A 21,983-nucleotide genomic window follows, 5' to 3' on the forward strand; every position below is an offset into this window, starting at 1 on the left:
AGGTAAACGTTAACATTATACAAAGTTATTGTCTGTTATACCTGCATTTTTATCGCTCTTTATTATTGTTTTTTATCAGTATGCTGCTGGAGTATGTGAATTTCCCCTTGGGGATTAATAAAGTATCTATCTATCTATCTATCTGTGGTTTGCTGATATTATGCAGCCAATAAACAAAGATTTCCATGTGACTCCTATGTGTCTCATCCCCCTTATCAATACATAGTAAGTGCAGAATCATCTTAAAATTTCAGCAAATGACATGACCTGGTGTTCTATCTATAGGTGGAGGTGTACAGAATGAAGAGAAAAGGAAACAGGACTGTCCCTTAGAGTGCCCCGGTGTTGCACAAATTAGAAACACAGTCATTGAGTCTCACGAACTGTGGTCTGTCAGATGGGTAGTCCATTATTCAGGAAGCACGTTGTAAATAGGTGGTGTAATGTAAGACATGAACTCCTTCACATCCCTGGTTCGGTCTTTCCCCTCTGCTATTCGCGATGCACCCCAATGCACAAAGCTGTCAAGGTGTCACCGTTAATCGGGAGCTGTACAGGTGTAAAAGAAACAGCTTCTTCAGCTCGGATACATCTAACACTGAACTGCCGAAACTTTGAGGTCCGCTCGCACATATGGATGGTGTTGCAGAAACAAAAGAACAAAATAACCTAGCGGACTGTAAAGGTCAGGATAATCGTCTTAAATCCACTCCTGGCGCGTTCTCAAAGTACGAGTAATTCGTTTAACTTGCCTACATAATCTGTGTAATTTATTTTGAGCTGTTTAATACACAGCTTCAAATCCATGTACTCTGGAACCGAATCGGGGTTCGGTATCTTAATGAATACATCGATCCTCGCTCCTCCATCGGTGGAGACATGTTCCCGTCGTCCGGTGCTCTGCCCTCAGCGCCGCACTGGCCCTACTTACTGCCCAAATAGTTTCTCCGTTACATCACTCAGCCAAACGGCTTTGTGAAAGGGATCCTGCGGATGAATTTCAGTGAAAAGAAAATGAAGTGACGGGCTTCATTTTCACTTTCTCTTCTCCAGCATCAATGCCTTCTTCCAGACAACAGGATCGGTAACGTTTTTGCATCTTTCTTCTGTTCTTGTTCTGAGCCAACTTGGAATGAACCATTTGTTAATGTATCAAAATGCGGGGGCGGTGGTTTATTGTCTCTTTAATATATTTTCCGTGAATTACGGATATACGTGATAATCCCTCTAATGTTTACGGTCAGTGCTTTAGCTAAAAGTAAATACAGAATTAGCTTGAAATGCTAAACTAAAAATAGAAATATGAAACCGAAAGGTATCAGAGTCTCTTTATATATCCCCTTTGGTCTAACTACGTGGTTCAGTTCAGCATCAGCTGTTAAAAACTTCCTTTTGGAGAAATAATATACTGTTTCTTTTCTTGTTTATTATTATTATTTTAATGACGGCTAGAGTCAGGGTCGCGTCTGTACATCCATTATATCATTTATGGAGTTAATAGCTGGTCGCAAGCACAAGCGATAAGAAGCATGGGGGAAGCCCAGAGTGCCTGCAAAGGGAGACGCTCCACTTTGACAGACTTCCCCTAACAGCTGACCGGTGGACTTGCCTGATGCGAGCCACATGAATGCAGCAACACTGGGCGAGTGGCGCTGAGAAGTGGAGGCGACGGTGAATGATCGGAGCCGAGGGCTTACTGACAACGTAGCGAGACGACGGCACTGGCTCTCGATTTTCTTCTCTAGCCAAGTAAGGTCACTGCGCGTTCGGGGTGGGCAGCGCCGAGTTGAAACTTCCATAGCGAGTTTTCCTTATGTGTGGTGGGTAAGCTCGATTCTGCCAAAGAAGGCTTGGCGAGGATTTAGACAGTGGAAGATAAAGTTGCGGAGGGCTAAATGGCAACTCGATCCGACTGGCAAATGTACATGCCACCGGCCCCATTGCCCTCGTCTTTTTCCTTTATAATTTTGTCATCGTCTGGAGTCCCCTTTTCGCTCTCGTAAGCAACATCTACTAACCATATGCTTAATCGCTTCCCGTTTCGACAAATGCAACTTCCCGACGCTTGCTAATGCAGCTCTTAAATTCTAATGTATTAAGAATCGGGTCCGGTATTTCATATAGTTGAAGTTTATCGTGACAGGTCGAATCAGTTCACTCGTTAGCCTTGTCAATGACCCGAGAAAGGAGGGCGTGGGTCGGTTTCCATAGTAACCTGGTAAGAGAACACAAAAAGGGAACAAGTTCACTTGCCGTTCTGAGCCAGGAGGTTAAATTACAAGTTTTAATGTAACACAGGTCGACAGCAGTACACGAAACACGTTTAATGGTCAAGAAAGGGTGTTATGTACATTAAAATAGTTAAACGATAGGGCAATAAAAATATTACCATGCGCAAGGCCTCCTGCCAACTCCGAAAGATTAAAAACCCACATTACAAATGAGAGATAACGATCAGATACACTCATCGGATTCTATTGTTTCTGTTTTGCATGGCAAATTGACTCACATGACCGGCTGATGTTTTTTTTCCATCATTATACATGATTTTTTTTAGATTTTTGCCTATAGAAATCTAAAGTATTGTGATGACAGCGGCGCTGCCCAACCCGTGACAATTTAAAGAGCCTCGAGTGTATAAATGTGCCCAGTGTTCCAGCCAAGACTGGCATCGGTGTTGTTGCCTACGCGGTTAAAGAGGAAATTGTATTATTATTGAAATTTATGTGAGCTTTACTAGATCCATCCATCCATTATCCAACCCGTTATATCCTAACTACAGGGTCACGGGGATCTGCTGGAGCCAATCCCAGCCAACACAGGGTGCAAGGCAGGTAACAAACCCCACACACCAAGCACACACTTGGGACAATTTAGGATCTCCAAAGCACCTAACCTGCATGTCTTTGGACTGTGGGAGGAAACCGGAGCAAACCCACGCAGACACGGGGAGAACACGCAAACTCCTAAATGCGAGGCAGCAGCGCTACCACTGCGCCACCGTGCCGCCCGATCTTTACTAGGTCGTAATTCGAAATCCCATATTTTTATGTGAAGGATCTTTTTCTTAAATTGTTTTTGCAGTTACTGTCTGCACGTCCGGGAGACATTGTGGCGTAGTGGATAGCACTGTGGCCTCACAGTTCCAATAGAGTTTTTACATTCTGTTATTATTATTTTTTTTTACCGTAAAGACATGCACAGCAGTGAGTGGCCGTGTATGTGTGTGTGATCCTTTTTTGTGTGATCACTGAGATGCTTTGCGTTTGGTTCCTGATTTGTGCTCACTGTTATGCGAGGATGGGCTCTTGTGTCACTGCGACCTTGACGTGAAATGAGCAGGCTCTGAAAATGGACAAATGAACGAAGCAGACAATGATCAAAATATTGAATGAATGAATTAAACTTTACAGTCGTGCAGCAAGGTTGCTATAGGAATCGGCGCATCTATAACAAGCAGTCATACAGATGATAACTGTAATATACAGTTCGGCCGAACAATATATTATACTGGGTCGTGGAATAAAACACCTAGACAAATGTATTTAAGTATTTGTGAATTTTAGATTTGTTTTATACAGTTTTTTTTTTTTCAACCTAAACTTTTAAAGTAATGGTTCGATAATCGGCTGCCACAAACTTAAAAATAAAGGTGCCAGAGGTGGTCTTTAGAACGATGCCACTGATGAGACTTTTTTGGTTCCTTTATGTCCGTTACAGGCTTCATAAACAGTTATGAACAGATAATAACAGATTTTTAAAATGTTAATTGCTTCATGATTTTAAAGGGAGTCTTGCTGCATACAATAACACATGTTAAGTTCTGGTTCTGTTGGTCTGCCAGCATCTTATCCTACTAAACAATTGTGTCCACTTATTCGGAACTTCTTCCAAATCCAAAGTACCAATTTCACGGTACAAGATTGTTTTTTGTTAAGCAATGACACTACGAGAAACCACATAACCTGTAAAGTGCCGTTAAGGAGCTGATATTTTTGGAGAGAGCTGGTGGCATAACGGTTCGTTTCTTGACAGGTTTTCCTCGTACGAATTCTATATGACTCCATTTGGTGTACTTCACTAAATGTATTCATTTTCCGTTGAGGTACTGGGCTCTCATCTTAGCTGATCCCAGTCTTTTTTTTTCGTTAATACCCGAATGAGGGTTGTGTGTCTCCGCGAAATGGTAACTTAAGCAGATGGAGGAAATTGCTCGCTTCTTTATCTATATATTTAACAGATCACTTAATGCTATGGCTGTATTAGGTGACATGGTAGTGCAGTGTGTAGCGCTCCAACCTTTCAGATCCGGCATCCTGACTTTGAACCCCGTGCCAGATTGTTGTGTTTTTGTCCTTGTACTATTTTTTCTCCCACATCTCCAAAGACGTACAGGTTAGGATAATTGGGGACTCTAAAGTGCCCCAAGTGAGGGTGAATAAAGCTTTTGATCGTCTTAACCAGTGCTGCGAATCTGAACTGGAAAAACCGTATCTGAGAATGGTTGCCTGACATTTGAGTGACGGTAAGCTCATGCAGAAAACATTTGACGACGAAATGCAGTAGAAAAGTTTAAACAGACGGTTAAAACCCACGGAAGTCTGATTTTTGAATTTAAATTAAATGTTTAAATGCACACTTTAACGCCCTCTTTTAATCAATATGTAATTTTTCAGTACGTGTTCTTTGCGTTCGAAAACCACATAAAGTACGGCGTGAAAATCTTCCAGTACAAAGTGAGTTAATCAGAACGTTGCTTTCGTCGAAGGACAACCACTTAACTAAAATTGCATCATAAAAATATCCAGGGAATTAATTCACACTACACAGCAATTGCGCGCTTCTTTATTTTAAACTGTCTATTTTCGAACAAGATTCATCTTACGAAAGATGCGAACAATTTGAATTTTGACGTGAACTTTGCACCCAGTGCTGCACGTGATAGGCTAAGGGGACCCCTTGTTAATCAACGTCTTCCGTTGTTTCTCTTTGGGCTCTTGTTTTCTATTTCTACAGACCCCACCCTTTATTATTACTTACTGTTTGTCAGAGGCCTTTATCCAAGGCGGCATGCAAAATTTATTTCATATTTTCCTACTCGTGGTCACACAGTGTCAGAGCCAGTAGCGGAATCTGAACCCACAAAGTCCAAGCCCTTTGAGGAAAGGTTTTGTTTCCCGCCTTGGTTTGAATATCGCGACATTATATTTAAGGGGCGTGTTCAGAAAAGGCATGGATGCATACCTTACCTGTGCTTTCAGTCAAGAGGTTATGTGAATTGTACTGAAAAAAATTGCCTGTGAAGTTTTTTTTTTTATTATTATGGTAATGGATTGTAGGTATTTTTTCCATGTAAATCAACTAATTTACAATTATATTTTATACGCAAGTAGGGTCTTAGTAGTATGAGCTCCTCTATTTTAAGCTGAGTTTACAGTTTGTTTAATTAATTTGCACCTCATAAAATTACTTGATTTTAATTTTGTATGTCGATTGTACATCGTAATGAAACTAATATGTTACGCTGTGTTTATTATATGTAATTATTTTATTCTAAATTGATTAAATTATTTAATCCACATGTAGGTAACTAACAATTAAAAAAAAAAACAGATAAGAGTTGTCTCTCCATATGGGCATTGAGGTTACTTTAAAGGTAACCAGGCATATTGATTATTATTGATTTTTAAACTTGCCTTTACACTACTTAAACCAATAAGTAATATTTAAAATCCATGCATTTCTGTTAATTGCATACTGTTTTGGTTTATAATTTTACCATGTTGTATTGGAAGCAATGAAAAAACTGCAGTTATGATGTAGGGTGGGTCACAAGTTTGTAATCGTGTAAAAAAAGTTAAATCAGCTTATGCAATCACCCAAACTCCACAGCATTCGAAACAAGTAAATTCACTAAAGGTCTTCATTTTCTTTCCAACTGTGTAAACGTGTGGCGATTCTCTGGTGCACAATTCAACAAAACAGCCGGATATTTATGCAAATATCATACAATATGCAAAATAAGATCATCTTCTAAATAAAACTGGCTTATCTTAAGTTAAATCCACTTAATACAACTGTGCATAGTGAAAATGGACATATCGTGTTTTGAGTCTACAAATGTGTTCACTTTTTAAAAGTAAGATTAAGGTAAAGTAAGTGACTAATTACAAAAGTCCCCGATGCTGATTACGCCTCGTTATAAGAAAATGAATTGAAGGACTTTGTTTCAACATCGATTAATTGTGTTAATGCAACAGGTTTGAGAATATGGTAGCCTGTCATTTAATCCGCATATCTCGTTTAAAGTCGTAGGAAGTCGATGTCATTCCCAGTATGATGGATTACTGTTCAGGTCCATCAGAGACACACCTGCGCACAAACAATGTCGGGCTAAACTAGATTTGGGATGGAGGAGAAAGAGTTGAACATCCAGAAGGAAGCCGGTATCCACACGGGGAGAACATACTTTTTCTACATATCCGGTATAGACTAGCAGCTGTACCACCCAAAATTATTGTTAATAAAGTTTATTTATAGTGCTGGTATTTAATGCATTAGAAGGTCAGCTGCATGTAGGGGAACGGGAAAGTGCCAAGTGTTCTCTAGAAATAGGAACAGATTGTGCTTTAAGAGGCCTGGAAAGTCCTCAGTCACCCCATCAGCTGAGCTTTAATCAAGTCGAATCAAAACGCTCGGAAGCGAAACTTCAAAGGGGCTGACAGAGGGCCGAGTAAACTGGGCAGGCGGAGCGCTCCTGTGATTCTCAAATTGCGATTACCTGACAAAGCCACTTTATTATGTAAGTTTGCGAGGCGCTGCGCAGCACAATGGCCATATTAATCCTCGAAAAAAAATCATTAAAAAGATCAGCTTTTAGGCACTCCCAAGAAAAGAAAAAGTTAAAAAAAAAATCCCCGTAGCCATTTGTAAGTTTGGAACAGAGTGCCTTCGGTTTCCGTGATCTTCGATTGGAACAACGCCCTTTCCTTCGAAATCCGGCGGCGGCATCGCTAGCTTTGATCTGCGCGTTGTAATCTGCGCGCGTTCTGAAGTGGTCCATGGAGTGCTTTGTGTTTTCTTAAACCGTCTGCCGTCTCTGTTGCTAATAACGGAAAAGTCTCAGCTGCGCCTTCACTTCTGCCTACAGGACAGAAAATTCCTCCATGTAGAGTCCTTGATGTGACTGCAGTGCTTCCTTTCAGGAACTGCATTTTTTTAGTGGAAACATTAACCCCAAGGCTGAATCACATCTCGAATTTTCATAGCTGAAGTCCGAGATGCTTGCCAAATGTTGTAAAAAATCAGAAAATGTAGCTCTGTTGTTGACTGAAATGTTAAATATGTACTCACCTGAAGTACCACTACGTCGTAATTCTGGTGTGATCAGAAGAAAGTCACGTGATTTTTCCAGCTCTGTGTTTATGACTCAATGAAAGGTGCCATTTGTAACTGCTTTACACTGTTGATAACGTGTATTGTAATGGACAGCCTCATCATGGAAAGTGCTACATAATCAATCCATCCATCAATCCAAAACTGAATCTGAATAATTCAGTTTATAATCATGTGAACAATATAATTTAGTATTTTTAAATATACATACCGTTTTTGGCTTAGTCTAGTAATTCCTTATTCCTCTGGTCACATGCTGTCAAAATATGCTTTCGGGTTCTAGAATTCAACAAAAGGATGAATATATATATATTTTTTTGTTCTTTGCCTTGCACCCTTAATGCAAAAGGGGCTCATTATGGATATACGGCTTACACCTCTCTGAGGTTTCTCCTGGAAACTTTGCAGGAAAACGAAAATTGAAATTTAAAAAGGTATCAAGCTTAGCCAGTTTCCATCTGGTTCCTGTATGCTAATGGAAAAGTGGCCACAGAGAGCTCATTCTGAAGACTTTCATTTGGTTTTAGCCTTCACAATGTCTCTGAGTGCTGTGCCATATGGAGCTTTTTTGACCCGATTCTGGCGCCCCTTTTATTTGCTACGGAGATGAAATTTGTAATTCCAAGTCCATTTTCATACTGGTCAGTCATCTTAACTTGCAGTATTGATGATTCAGTTTTAGAATAAATGACATTTAGGATATCTTTATGGTTTGAGAACAAACAAGCTAAACTATATCGAGGATAAAATCCACTAAGGTACATGGTGAGTCAAACAGGAGGACATCTCTGTTTTCAAAATATGTATATATACAATTTATAAATCTTTGCACAATATACACTTTACAAAACATGCCATTTAGAAACTTTTTAGATTTAATAAAAGGGTGCTTTACTAAAAGCCTTTGCATTTTTGAGATTTCGAGGCAACTCAGGCCCCTTTGATTACATCTTGCCTGAAGAAGGGGCCTGAGTTGCCTCGAAAGCTCGCATATTGTAATCTTTTTAGTTAGCCAAAAAAAGGTGTCATTTTGCTTGACTTCTCACTACATTCATAATGGCTAACACGGTACAACACCATAGTACAGGGGTGCCCACACTTTTTCGGCTTGCGAGCTACTTCTAAAATGACCAGGTTGAAATGATTTACCTACATTAAAAATGATATATATATAAAGTATATATATATATACTAAGTATACTTTATACATAAAATGTTTGTTGTCCTACCTTGCATAACTGAATAACCTTTATGGCACAATAACAATTCAATTCAACATTTATTACTCTATTTGGATTCAATAATCATCATGTGGGAAAAGGCTGACTCGCATAAATAAGTAGAGCCGAATAATGCAGTCAAGGAGCTTTTGAATTCAGCCGAGTGAAAAATAACGGCTGTCAGATTAACTGCGATTTTAGTTCCCTCTCCTTTCTCTTTCTCAGATCGCCTTTTGAAAGGACGTCAGTTTCGTAGTTTTTATGAACAGTTCGAAAATGCCTTTCCACATTTTCCTTCTTTGGAATAGCAATGATAGATTGACAGATCAGACAAAGCGCTTGATTGTGACATTGTGAGAAAAAATTCCTCTTCCAATTCCACGTCCAGCCCATACCCTCCCCAAACATTTTTTTTAAAATCCCTTCTTTAGTTGATATAAATTGGAAGGCTAACTAGATCACAGCCAGAGTTTTGCAGTAGCTCTCGCGTTTGATCGTGCGTGCGGGATGACCAGTGTGTTAGAAGACAAGAGATCTCAGACTGGCCGCCTTGTATGTCAATCAAGTGGCAAATGCCATAGGGAGGATATATGATAGACTAACGTTTAAAAAAAATTGAATGCAACGCGATCTACCTGCACTACCTTTGCGATCTACCAGTCGATCGCGATCGACGCATTGTGCACCCCTGCCCTAGTACTAAATTTCTGAGCTGAAAAAAAAATATTTAAGATGTTTTTATATGTTGTGAATAAACTTGATTTATCTAAGTGCAGTGTAAAATTAATTAAAGTCACTGGTGGGTCAAAACTGATCCAAAAGACATGGCACGATATTTTTAGAAGCTATTTAAATGATGGGATTTTTTTTAAACTGTTATTTGATGTAAAATGTGGGAAAAGTCACAAAAGTGTCATCCTAAACAAATAAAAGTAGGGTGATTTTACTGATTTCAAACACAAAACCAAACCAAATCTGACCTGAAGACTTTGTAATGTTTAATTCTTCTTCTTTCGGCTGCTCCCGTTAGGGGTCACCACAGTGGATGATCTTCTTCCATATCTTTTTGTCCTCTGCATCTTGTTCTGTTACACCCATCACCTGCATGTCCTCTCTCACCACATCCATAAACCTTCTCTTAGGCCTTCCTCTTTTCCTCTTCCCTGGCAGCTCTATCCTTAACATCCTTCTCCCAATATACTCAGCATCTCTCCTCGGCACATGTCTAGACCAACACAATCTCGCCTCTAGTAATGGTTAATGCATAATAAAAACAGTGGACCCCTATATTTGAGAAATTATTTTAATAAAATATATTTCATAGCAAAATAACATTATAAACAAATTAAAAAATGTAACTTTACATTGACCTATTACTACTATCACTGCCTATATTTAAAGTGCCTCATTAAAGAGCAAATCTTTTGTAATACGATATACAAAACATAAATATATTTTTCATGACAAACTTTCTCTGAGCTAATAGGTGTCCATTCATCCATCAAACCTGCTGAGTCCAATTATGGGTTATGTGGTGCCACCGATTATCCAGGCAGCATCAAGAACAAACTGTAGTAAGAGGGCCAGCATGATAGCACGTTCTCCCATGAGATGTACAGCTTCTGGGTGGAGTTCATATCTGCAGGTTACTCTTCTTTGAAGGACCTCACAGCAGACATTAGTTTCTCATTAACTGCACAGCTTTTCTTTATTTATTGCATTCTCACAATTTGTCCTCATACATAACCAAAAGCAGTTTTTGACACTGGTAATTCTTAAATAATTGGAAATTTGCATAAGAATAGGCATGAGAAACTTTAAAAACAAGTGAAGACCATTCCATACATGTGTATACCTAACATTTGATGGTTCACTCTTTCACATTTTCTTAGTCGTCAGGGTTTCTGTTGCATTCACGTGACTCAGCAGTTTGTGCCAGATTCCTGTCACCATTTAATATGAAGAAATGCATTCATGCTTCTGTCTTGAGGGCATTTCAAGCTGTGTCAATTAGAACATGTCTCAATATTTTAAATATCAGAAATTCTTGAGAAAAAATTTAGTTCTGATGGACACACTCCTGAAGTCAAGAGACCAAAACATATAAGAGCCCAACAACACTTAAAGTACAAGCACTGTTGTCTAATGGAATGGGCAGTGGCCTGTACACGTTTGTAGTGCTGATTCACAGGATGTGTCTGAGTGAGTCATGCATGTAAAAAATGTGAACAGCTGCATTAAATAAATAACATGACACTGTGATTTGAAGACTGCTGAATAAAACACTTTCTGAAACATTATAAGAAAGCTTTGTACATAATGTATAATAAGTATGCAGCACAGTACAAGGTTTTTTAGTGTTGAGAACATGGCTCATGTGATTCCTCTTTGGTCACCGGTGGTTTTCTTCATCACACACTCGATCGCTACCAGGAAACTAAACATCCTAAAAAACCATCCATTAGTACATTTTCCTGTGCCCACTTCACCATTCTTGGTGTGTGGTACTCCAACTAATGTGGAAAGCAATGACCCAAAGAGATGGACTGATTTTGATGGGACAAGACCTTTGGAGTGCACTATGAAGATACTTACTTTGCACTTAGGAGCAGCACAGTGAGCTTGACTAATGGCTTGACTACCAGATTATTTATCTATCTATTTTCCAACCCACTAATTCTGAACACAGGGTCACGGGGGTCCCAGCCAACACAAGGCACAAGGCACAAGGGTGCCAGCTTACCGCAGGACACACACAATCACCAAGCACACGCTAGGGCCAATTTAGAATCACCAATCCACCTAACCTGCATGTCTTTGGACTGTGGGAGGAAACCGAAGCACCAGGAGGAAACCCACGCAGACACGGGGAGAACATGCAAACTCCACGCAGGGAGGACCCGGGAAGTGAACCTGGGTCTCCTAACTGTGAGGCAGCAGTGCTACCAATGCGCCACTGTGCCGCCATCTATCTATCTATCTATCTATCTATCTATCTATCTATCTATCTATCTATCTATCTATCTATCTATCTATCTATCTATCTATCTATCTATCTATCTATCTATATGTCCCTCTTTTGTCCACCACATGTTGGTTCCAAAACGCCTCTTTCTTATGTGGTCGTTGTTTTGCATGCTAAAGATATTGTTGTTTGTGATGAAATCACAAATAGGGCTTCCTTCTGATGGCTGTTCTGTGAAGGCCATGTCCACATAAGTAATACTCCACAGTCTGTTGTGCTTTCCAGTACAGATCACAAGCTGCTCTATTAGTTTTCTTGGTCTTTCAGATCTTGTCTTGACCTCCATTGTTCCTCTTACCAGCCATTTCTTCATGACATTTCAGACTATGGAAACTACTATCTGTTATACACATCTTGCTTTATAGGGATCAGTTAGTTTAATTTTAATCATGGTTGGCTTATATACTGGTACTGTGAGTGCTGTGCAGAGTGGAGGCAGAACCTCTGGGTTTTTTTGCAGTTGATTCTGGGGTTTGTCAGGGGTGTGTTCCTGGTCCTACTCTGCTCAGTGCTTGCATGAACTGGGTGTTGGGCACTCCCGATGTCTTTGCAAAATGATAAAGGTGAAAGTCTTTAGAGTCTTGGTGCTTCCTGTTTTGCTATATGGTTGCGATATATGGACGCTATCCAGTTATACGAGATGAAGACTGGTCTTCTTCGGTACTGTATCTCTTCTGAGAATCCTTGGGTACTGCTGCATTGTGAGGGAGCATCAGTTGTGGCACTATGGCCATGTGGCGAGATTCCACAATGAATGATCCAGCTCACAGAATACTTATTGTTGAGGACCTGAGTGACTAGACCAGGCCAAGGGGATGCCCACATAACACCTGGCTGCAGCAGATAGATGGTCATTTCTAAGGAGTGGGACTGGACCATGTGTCTGCCTGGGGGGTTGCCAACCAGGATCCTAAGCAGTTTTGTTGTGTGGTGGGTGCAGCAATGCGCTGTACTGGTGCATGCTCCCCCAACCCAACCTGACCTGACCTTGGTTTAATTTCCAGATCCTTAGTCAGCTGCTTAAATAAGACTACGGTGGCTGAGTATTCCACAATGTTTGAAAAGTCCACCCATCCATCCATCCATCCTCTTCCGCTTATCCAAGGTTGGGTCACGGGGGCAGCAGCTTGAGTAGAGATGCCCAGACTTCCCTCTCCCCAGCCACTTCTTCTAGCTCTTCCGGGTCCCTCCAGCGTGTCCTAGGTCTTCCCTGGGGCCTCCTCCCGGTTGGACGTGCCCGGAACACCTCGCCAGGGAGTTGTCCAGGAGGCATCATGATCAGATGCCCAAGCTACCTCATCTGACTCCTCTCGATGTGGAGGAGCAGCGGCTCTACTCTGAGCCCCTCCTGGATGACTGAGCTTCTCACCCTATCTTTAAGGGAAAGCCCAGACACCCTGCAGAGGAAACTCATTTCAGCCGCTTGTATTTGCGATAACGTTCTTTCGGTCACTACCAATAGCTCATGACCATAGGTCAGGGTAGGATCCTCAATCCTACTGACTCAATCCTGAGTCCACCAAACCGGACCCCCTCAACACCCTGTCTGTGCCTAGAAATTCTGTCCATAAAAGGGCAGCCCTGGTGGAGACCAAGCTCTGACACCATTTGTACAGAGACCGAACAGCCCTTATCAGGAGGTCCGGTACCCCATACTTCCAGAGCACCCCTCACAGGATTCCCCGAGGGACACAGTCGAACGCCTTTTCCAAGTCCACAAAACACATGTAGACTGGTTGGGCAAACTCCCATGCACCCTCCAGGACCCTGCTAAGGGTGTAAAGCTGATCCACTGTTCCTCCTGAATCCGAGGTTAAACTATCAGACGGACCCTCCTCTCCAGAACAGTTTGAAAAGTCAAAAAATTAATTAGGGTCTAGAATTGTCATAAGATATTCCTTAAGACAGTTCTTGTCCAGTTTAACACCTAACGAGCTATGCCAGACCCAACTATTTACATGTTCAAGCTCTGAGACCTTACAAGTGACATTTTCATAAAAATGAAATTGCTTTAGCTTATTTGCTGAAGTTGTATTTATTGTTCTTTACTTTAAATATTTAACAAAAAATGTAGCTAGGTATGTCAGGCCTTTTGCATGGAACTGCATGCCTGTACTCTGAGAGACTCAATGTGTCCTTGCACAGCTCTGAACTAAAATACAACTGAACAGAATAAGTCTTAGATATAAAACTACCTTTATTCTAATTTCTTACCAGTCAGTCTTCAGTCTTTTTTGTCTTTGGCCTTGTCCTCCTCCACTACCCCAGATGAGCTCTTGAACTCTTGCTACTACTATAGTCCTGACTTCAAACTCAAAGAGGAGAGGCTCCTTTAAAACCTGACCCAGAAGGACTTTCAGCTTATCAAACACATACAATTGAAGCAATTCCAGGTTAGCTGAATCGTCCCATTAATATGGAGGTTGCTTCCATTGAGCCACCCCCAGTGGCTCTGTAGGCTTTTGGCAGAGCTTCTTATTCAAACTATATTTCACATGCCACCGTATGGAAGTCCAAATTGGAGCAGCACCATAGATGTGCTGCTAGTAAGCTGGTAGAACATACTGTCCTGGTAGGTAATCCTTCAATGTGCTTTCAATGTACTTCCATTCAATGTGGCTTTCTGTCTGGGAATGGTAACACCAATCACCCTGGGTGAGTTGCCAATCCTTTGGTGACCCCGTTCATAATCTATACTAATAAAAGGCAAAGCCCTCACTGACTGACTGACTCACTCACTGACTCATCACTAATTCTCCAACTTCCCGTGTGGGTAGAAGGCTGAAATTTGGCAGGCTCATTCCTTACAGGTTACTTAAAAAAGTTGGGCAGGTTTCATTTCGAAATTCTATGCGTAATGGTTATAAATGGAAGCTATTTTTCTCCATATAATGTAATGGAGTTGAGCTCGATGGCTGTGGGGGCGGAGTTTCGTTTGACATCATCACGCCTCCCACGTAATCACGTGAACTGACTGTCAACGCATTACGTAGAAAACCAGGAAGAGCTCCAAAAAGCGCTGAAGAAAACATGCATTATATAATTGAGAAGGCAGCAAAACAATAAGAAACGAGCGAGTGACACATACTCTACAAGCATATTCATGCCTGCAGCTACTTCAGAAACAAAGCACGGTGTAAACCTAAAGTTTAAATTAAGTTCATAGACAGGCTGCCCACGGCTAATGCGGGATACAAGTTTAATGAGAGGACGCAGGGTATAAACGACAGTTTTGATCACTTTGTAACTAAGTTAAAATTGCTGGTCAAGGGCTGTGCTTATGCAAATTCCGAGAGACTGTGTTTGTGGGGGATTGACAGTTAAGGCGGGTGGGGGAGTCACGTCATCATCTCCCCTCCCATTCACCTCATTTCGCTCTGAGCTGAGCTCCGCAGCTAACGCGCAGTGTTACGGCGACTTTGTGGCGCTGCCACCAAATACTCACAGAAAAATCCACAAGTTAATACACACGCTGTCTCTACAGTTTCTCCACAGTGAATCCTCCAGGCACAACTTACAGAAGGTTGCATTGACAATCGTGTTACGTTATTTTTAAAATCTTTCCTTTTCTTAGCACAAGCACAGCTGAGAAGCTTCGATGCATATGCTCCATAACACGTTAAAAAATCACGCATTTAATCACACTTTGCAATACAAGCAAAGGGGAACTTCTGTCAATGCATGATTTCATGGTACACCGATTACATTGATCAGCGCTTCCCGATTCATTTTACCCTCGCACACCCTTGGTTTGAGAAGAAGTATGAAAAAATATGAGGTTAACACAGAAAAACAGATCACCAATTGAAGCTTTATGAATAATCGATTTGCCATCAATAATTGTTTTGGTAAAGCCATACTCAGTGTATTCATTAGATGAACGGTAAAAAAGTAAGAGTGAGGGGAAGATGACTTATTGAGGCACGCAGGCAAAACCACAATAGCACGCTGGCTCAATGTAGTCGCCAACTCGATCTGAATTGTGCGATCACATTCTAAAAAATATATCTTTTCAAGTTCTATTTAGTCCATATGTGTCAAACTCAAGGCCCTCGGGCCACATCCGGCCCGGCGTGGAATTATATCTGGCCCACAAGATCATTTTATATATTATTATTATTAATGGCCGGGGATATGAAGCGCTGGTAACACAATAAACTACAGATCCCATAATGCAGCGCTTCAGCTGCCTTGCCGAACACTTACCGTGTTAATCAAGTCTAGCTTATGATGCTGCAAGTTATTGCGAAGCTAGCCCACACGATGCCAAAGAGAAAAGTTGATTCTGAACATAGAGCCTTTAAAAACCGGTGGGAAGCTGAGTATATGTTTACTGACATTGCCGGTAAACCTGTGTGTCTCATTTGTGGAGCTAATGTGGCTGTAATTACAGAATTTAATCTAAGACGGCACTATGAGACAAAACATCAAGATAACCTGAAAGACCTGAATGCAATGCAGAAGATACAGAAAGCAGAAGAGTTAAAGAAGAATCTGACACTTCAGCAAAGTGATTTCAAGTGAAGCTGCTTTTATGGGAGACACAAATGCACCAGTGCAACTTGCCCCACTTTCCCTGTTGCCAAGTAATGTTGAACCAAGTCGGCACAACGGTGTTCCCAAATACGCACTTTGCTGATAAACTGAGCGCTGCGCACTGAGTTCGCGGCACTTTGGTGACTTTGAAGAACAAAAAAAGAATTTTGAGTTGTTTAGCAACCCATTTGCCGTCGATGTGGAAACTGCACCTGTGCAGATTCAGATGGAGGTGATTGAGCTGCAGTGTAATGGCACACTGAAGGCAAAGTACGATACTGCAGGGCCCGCACAGTTTATTCACTCCATTCCCGCAGAAATGCTCTAGCTCCGTCTACATGCAGATCGAACCTTGTGCATGTTTGGTACCACATATCTGTGTGAGAAGCTCTTCTCAGTCATGAAGACTAACAAAACAGCACACAGGAGTCGCCTCACTGATGAGCACCTGCAGTCCATCCTGAGAATCTCCACAACACAGAACCTCACACCAAACATAAACGAACTTGTTGCCAAAAAAAGATGCCAGGCGTCCAGCTCTGATAAAATGACATAAGAGCAAAGACAACTGAATGATTTGATTTGTTATTGCTGAAAAGAACAAATTTTATTTATATTTCCAGGTTTTGTTATGCAGCATGTTCATATTTGAATTTGTATAATTTTGACAGGATATATTTTTATGGAGAGCAAAATCTTTTGGGATATTTAAAATTTAAGTTTATTTTTATATAAAATTACATAAGAGTAAAGAAATTTGAATGTTTGTTCTTTTAACGTTTACTTTATTTCTAACTTGTATAATTTAGACAGGATATATTTTTATGGAGAGCAAAATATTATAAGTTATTTAAGGTTTGAGTTGATTTATTCGAATAATATTCCTGTCTGTTTTATTCATATTTATGTTCAAAAAAGTTAAGTTTTAAAAGTTTTAAAGTTTTAAAAGTTTAGTTTTAGTGTGTTCAATAAATGTTTATCCTGTTCAGCCCGACCTAAAGTGTGTTTTGGATTTTGGCCCCTGTGCAATTGAGTTTGACACCCCTGATTTAGTCGACAGAAATATCTTTGGTTGGAATGTAAGGCGAATTTACTCTTTACATTTGTATGGTGAAGAAAAATGTATGCAATGATGCCTACATTTAACTTCCATTCCTACCAAAGATATTTCTGTCGACTAAATAAAAATTCCTTCTATTTAAAATTTAAATAGAACTTGAACAGATATGATAGTTCATAATATCCACACAGACTTGCACATAAGAGCGGGAGTCATCCGTTTTAACAAACAGCGTATTGCACTGATACGAAATAGCCTGCCCATTTAATTATTTAGGAATGGATAAATAAATCAAGATTTTGTACAAATAATGTTTTCATTTTTCTTCCTTGATGGATTCTGCCACCCCCAGCAACAGTTGCTCGCACCCCAAAGAGTGTATGTATATGTATGTGTGTATATGTAGATATGTATATATATGTGGATGTATGTGTATATACGTATGTATATATATATATATATATATATATATATATATATATATATATATATATATATATATATATATATATATGACAGCAACACTCATCACTCACAACAGTGACAAAACAATTACATTGACAAATCATGTTACGTTATTTTCAAAATGTTTCCTTTTCTTTTTCATTACTTCTTTAACACACTACTTCTCTGCTGCGAAGCGCGGGTATTTTGCTAGTACTATATAAAAGAAAAAGGCAACTTTCCTCTTTTACACCTTTTTTCCTTTTATCCCATACCAAAGCCTTTCTCTCTTAACACTGCAGAGGACACAAAACTAATTTTCTTTAACTGCTGGTAATGCCGGTAAGGCACATTACCAGAGGCAGAAATTTGGACGTTCACATAGAAAATGTAATTTCTATACCACAGCCGCGTGTAGCCTTTCAAAAGGGATCTACTACCGAGAGATGATCCATATACATTTTAGCTGCTGTTAGTACTACTTACCTGTTGTGTTACACAGTCTTTAAAATGTAGTTTACCCGTAACCACTCCAGTAGTGCTCAATGTACCTGTACTTCTTAAAACGTTAATGTTTTACTGTTTAATAACTTATAGACTACATTTTATTATTTTTCCCTTGCACTCAGTGACCAAAGCTATACACACATATATAAACACATACATATATATACACATATATATACCTGTGTGTATGTTTGTATGTATGTGTATATATATATATATATATATATATGCACACACACACACACCTATCTACATTGTATATATATATATATACACACACACACATACACACACACACACACATATATAATTTGTGTGTGTGTATGTATGTATGTATGTGTGTGTATATATGATGTAGATAGGTATGTATATATATATGTGTATATGTAGATATGTATATATGTATATAGATAAGAAGATATGTATGTGTATATATATGTATATATGTATGTATATATATATATATATCCATCCATCCATCCTCTTCCGCTTATCCAAGGTCGGGTCGCGGGGGTAGCAGCTTAAGTAGAGAAGCCCAGACTTCCCTCTCCCCGGCCACTTCTTCCAGCTCTTCCAGGAGAATCCCAAGGCGTTCCCAGGCCAGCCGGGAGACGTAGTCCCTCCAGCGTGTCCTGGGTCTTCCCCGGGGTCTCCTCCCGGTTGGATGTGCCCGGAACACCTCACCAGGGAGGCGTCCAGGAGGCAACCTGATCAGATGCCCGAGCCACCTCATCTGACTCCTCTCGATGCGGAGGAGCAGCGGCTCTACTCTGAGCCCCTCCCGGATGACTGAGCTCCTCACCCTATCCTTAAGGGAAAGCCCAGACACCCTGCGAAGGAAACTCATTTCAGCCGCTTGTATTCGCGATCTCGTTCTTTCGGTCACTACCCATAGCTCATGACCATAGGTGAGGGTAGGAACGTAGATCGACTGGTAAATTGAGAGCTTTGCCTTACGGCTCAGCTCTTTTTTCACCACGACAGACCGATGCAAAGCCCGCATCACTGCGGATGCTGCACCGATCCGCCTGTCAATCTCACGATCCATTCTTCCCTCACTCGTGAACAAGACCCCGAGATACTTAAACTCCTCCACTTGGGGCCCCCCCCAACCCTGAGAGGGCACTCCACCCTTTTCCGGCTGAGGACCATGGTCTCGGATTTGGAGGTGCTGATTCTCATCCCAGCCGCTTCACACTCAGCTGCGAACTGCTCCAGAGAGAGCTAAAGATCACGGCCTGATGAAGCAAACAGGACAACATCATCAAGCCCTTCCGTGAGAATCCTAAATCCTAAGAGGACTGTTTCATTTATGTTAGGTAGAATGCCCAGAGGGGACTGGGCGGTCTCATGGTCTGGAATCCCTACAGATTTTATTTTTCTCCAGCCGTCTGGAGTTTTTTTGTATTTTCTGTCCCCCCTGGCCATTGAACCTTACTCTTATTCGATGTTAATTAATGTTGATTTATGTTGTTTTATAATTGTGTCTTTCATTTTTCTATTCTTTAATATGTAAAGCACTTTGAGCTACTGTTTGTATGAAAATGTGCTATGTAAATAAATGTTGCTGTTGTTGTTATCTGCAAAAAGCAGTGACCCAATCCTGAGTCTACCAAACCGGACCCCTTCAACACCCTGGCTGCACCTAGAAATTCTGTCCATAAAAGTTATGAACAGAATCGGTGACAAAGGGCAGCCCTGGCAGAGTCCAACTCTCACTGGAAACGGGCTCGACTTACTGCTGGCAATGCGGACCAAGCTCTGACACTGGTTGTACAGGGACCGAACAGCTCTTATCAGGGGGTCCGGTACCCCATACTCAGGATTCCCTGAGGGACACGGTCGAATGCCTTTTCCAAGTCCACAAAGCACATGTAGACTGGTTGGGCAAACTCCTATGCACCCTCCAGGATCTGCTAAGGGTGAAGAGCTGGTCCACTGTTCCGCGACCAGATGAAAACCCCACTGTTCCTCCTGAATCCGAGGTTCGACTATCCGACGGACCCTCCTCTCCAGAACCCCGAATAGACTTTTCCAGGGAGGCTGAGGAGTGTGATCCCTCTATAGTTGGAACACACCCTCCGGTCCCCCTTTTTAAAGAGGGGGACCACCACCCCGGTCTGCCAATCCAGAGGCACTGTCCCCGATGTCCATGCGATGTTGCAGAGACGTGTCAACCAAGACAGTCCTACAACATCCAGAGCCTTAAGGAACTCCGGTATCTCATCCACCCCGGGCCCTGCCACCAAGGAGTTTTTGACCACCTCGGTGACTTCAGTCCCAGAGATGGGAGAGCCCACCTCAGAGTCCCCAGGCTCTGCTTCCTCATGGAAGGCATGTTAGTGGGATTGAGGAGGTCTTGAAGTACTCCTCCCACCGACCCACAACGTCCGAGTCGAGGTCAGCAGCGCACCATCCCCACCATATACGGTGTTGACACTGCACTGCTTCCCCTCCTGAGGCGCGGACGGTGGACCAGAATCTCCTCGAAGCCGTCCAAAGTCGCTCTCCATGGCCTCTCCAAACTCCTCCCATGCCCGAAGTTTTGCCTCAGCAACAACCGAAGCCGTTCCGCTTGGCCTGCGGTACCTATCAGCTGCCTCCAGAGACCCACAGGACAAAAAGTCCTATAGGACTCCTTCTTCAGCTTGACGGCATCCCTCACCGCCGTGTCCACCAACGGGTTGGGGGTTTCGCCCCGACAGGCACCGACCACCTTGCGGCCACAGCTCCGGTCAGCCGCCTCAACAATAGAGGCACGGAACATGGCCCATTCGACTCAATGTCCCCACCTCCCTCGGGGCGTGGTTGAAGTTCTGCCGAGGTGGGAGTTGAAGCTACTTCTGACAGGGGACTCTGCCAGCCGTTCCCAGCAGACCCTCACAACACGTTTGGGCCTACCAGGTCTGACCGGCATCTTCCCCACCATCGGCCAACTCACCACCAGGTGGTGATCAGTTGACAGCTCCGCCCCTCTCTTCACCCGAGTGTCCAAGACATATGGCCGCAAGTCCGGCGACACACCACAAAGTCGATCATCGACCTGAGGCCTAGGGTGTCCTGGTGCCAAGTGCACATATGAACACCCTTATGCTTGAACATGGTGTTCGTTATGGACAATCCGTGGCGAGCACAGAAGTCCAATAACAAAACACCGCCGGGTTCAGATCGGGGCCATTCCTCCCAATCACGCCCTTCCAGGTCTCACTGTCATTGCCCATGTGAGCATTGAAGTCTCCCAGCAAAACGAGGGAATCCCAGAAGGTATGCCCTCTAGCACCCCTCCAGAGACTCCAAAAGGGTGGATACTCCAAACTGCTGTTCGGCGCGCACAAACAACAGTCAGGACCCTTCCCCACCCGGCGGAGGGAGGCCACCCTCTCGTCCCACGGGTAAACCCCAATGCACAGGCTCCAGTGGGGGCAATAAGTATGCCCACACCTGCTCGGCGCCTCTCACCGGGGGGCAACTCCAGAGTGGTAGAGAGTCCAGCCCCTCTCAAGGAGATTGGTTCCAGAGTCCAAGCTGTATGTCGAGGTGAGTCCGACTATATCTAGCCAGAACCTCTCCACCTCGCGCACTAGCTTAGGCTCCTTCCCTTCAGAGAGTGACATTCCACGCCCCAAGAGCCAGTTTCTGTAGCCGAGGATCAGACCGCCAAGGTCCCGCCGCCACCACCCAACTCACACTGCACCCAACCTCCTTGGCCCCTCCCATAGGTGGTGAGCCCATGGGAGGAGGACCCACGTTACCTCTTCGGGCTGTGCCCGGCCGAGCCCCATGGGTGCAGGCCCGG

At 42.3% G+C, this 21,983-nt stretch overlaps 1 protein-coding gene across 5 annotated transcripts in view; it reads left to right on the forward strand.

Moving 5' to 3' along the window:
- The first annotated feature begins 552 nt into the window (after positions 1-552).
- Positions 553-21,983, forward strand: part of LOC120542292 (CREB3 regulatory factor-like) — a 91,043-nt gene continuing 69,612 nt past the window's right edge. For 3 of the 5 annotated variants that reach the window (XM_039774636.1, XM_039774664.1, XM_039774672.1), the window contains exon 1: positions 1,396-1,749. The gene's annotated coding sequence lies outside the window, so the exon portion shown is untranslated. Of the gene's footprint in view, positions 1,085-1,394; positions 1,750-21,983 lie in introns of those variants that run through there. The other 2 variants (XM_039774645.1, XM_039774654.1) reach the window with 2 other exon arrangements.

The sequence above is a fragment of the Polypterus senegalus genome, chromosome 1, assembly GCF_016835505.1.
Source record: "Polypterus senegalus isolate Bchr_013 chromosome 1, ASM1683550v1, whole genome shotgun sequence".
Classification (NCBI taxonomy): Eukaryota; Metazoa; Chordata; class Cladistia; order Polypteriformes; family Polypteridae; genus Polypterus; species Polypterus senegalus.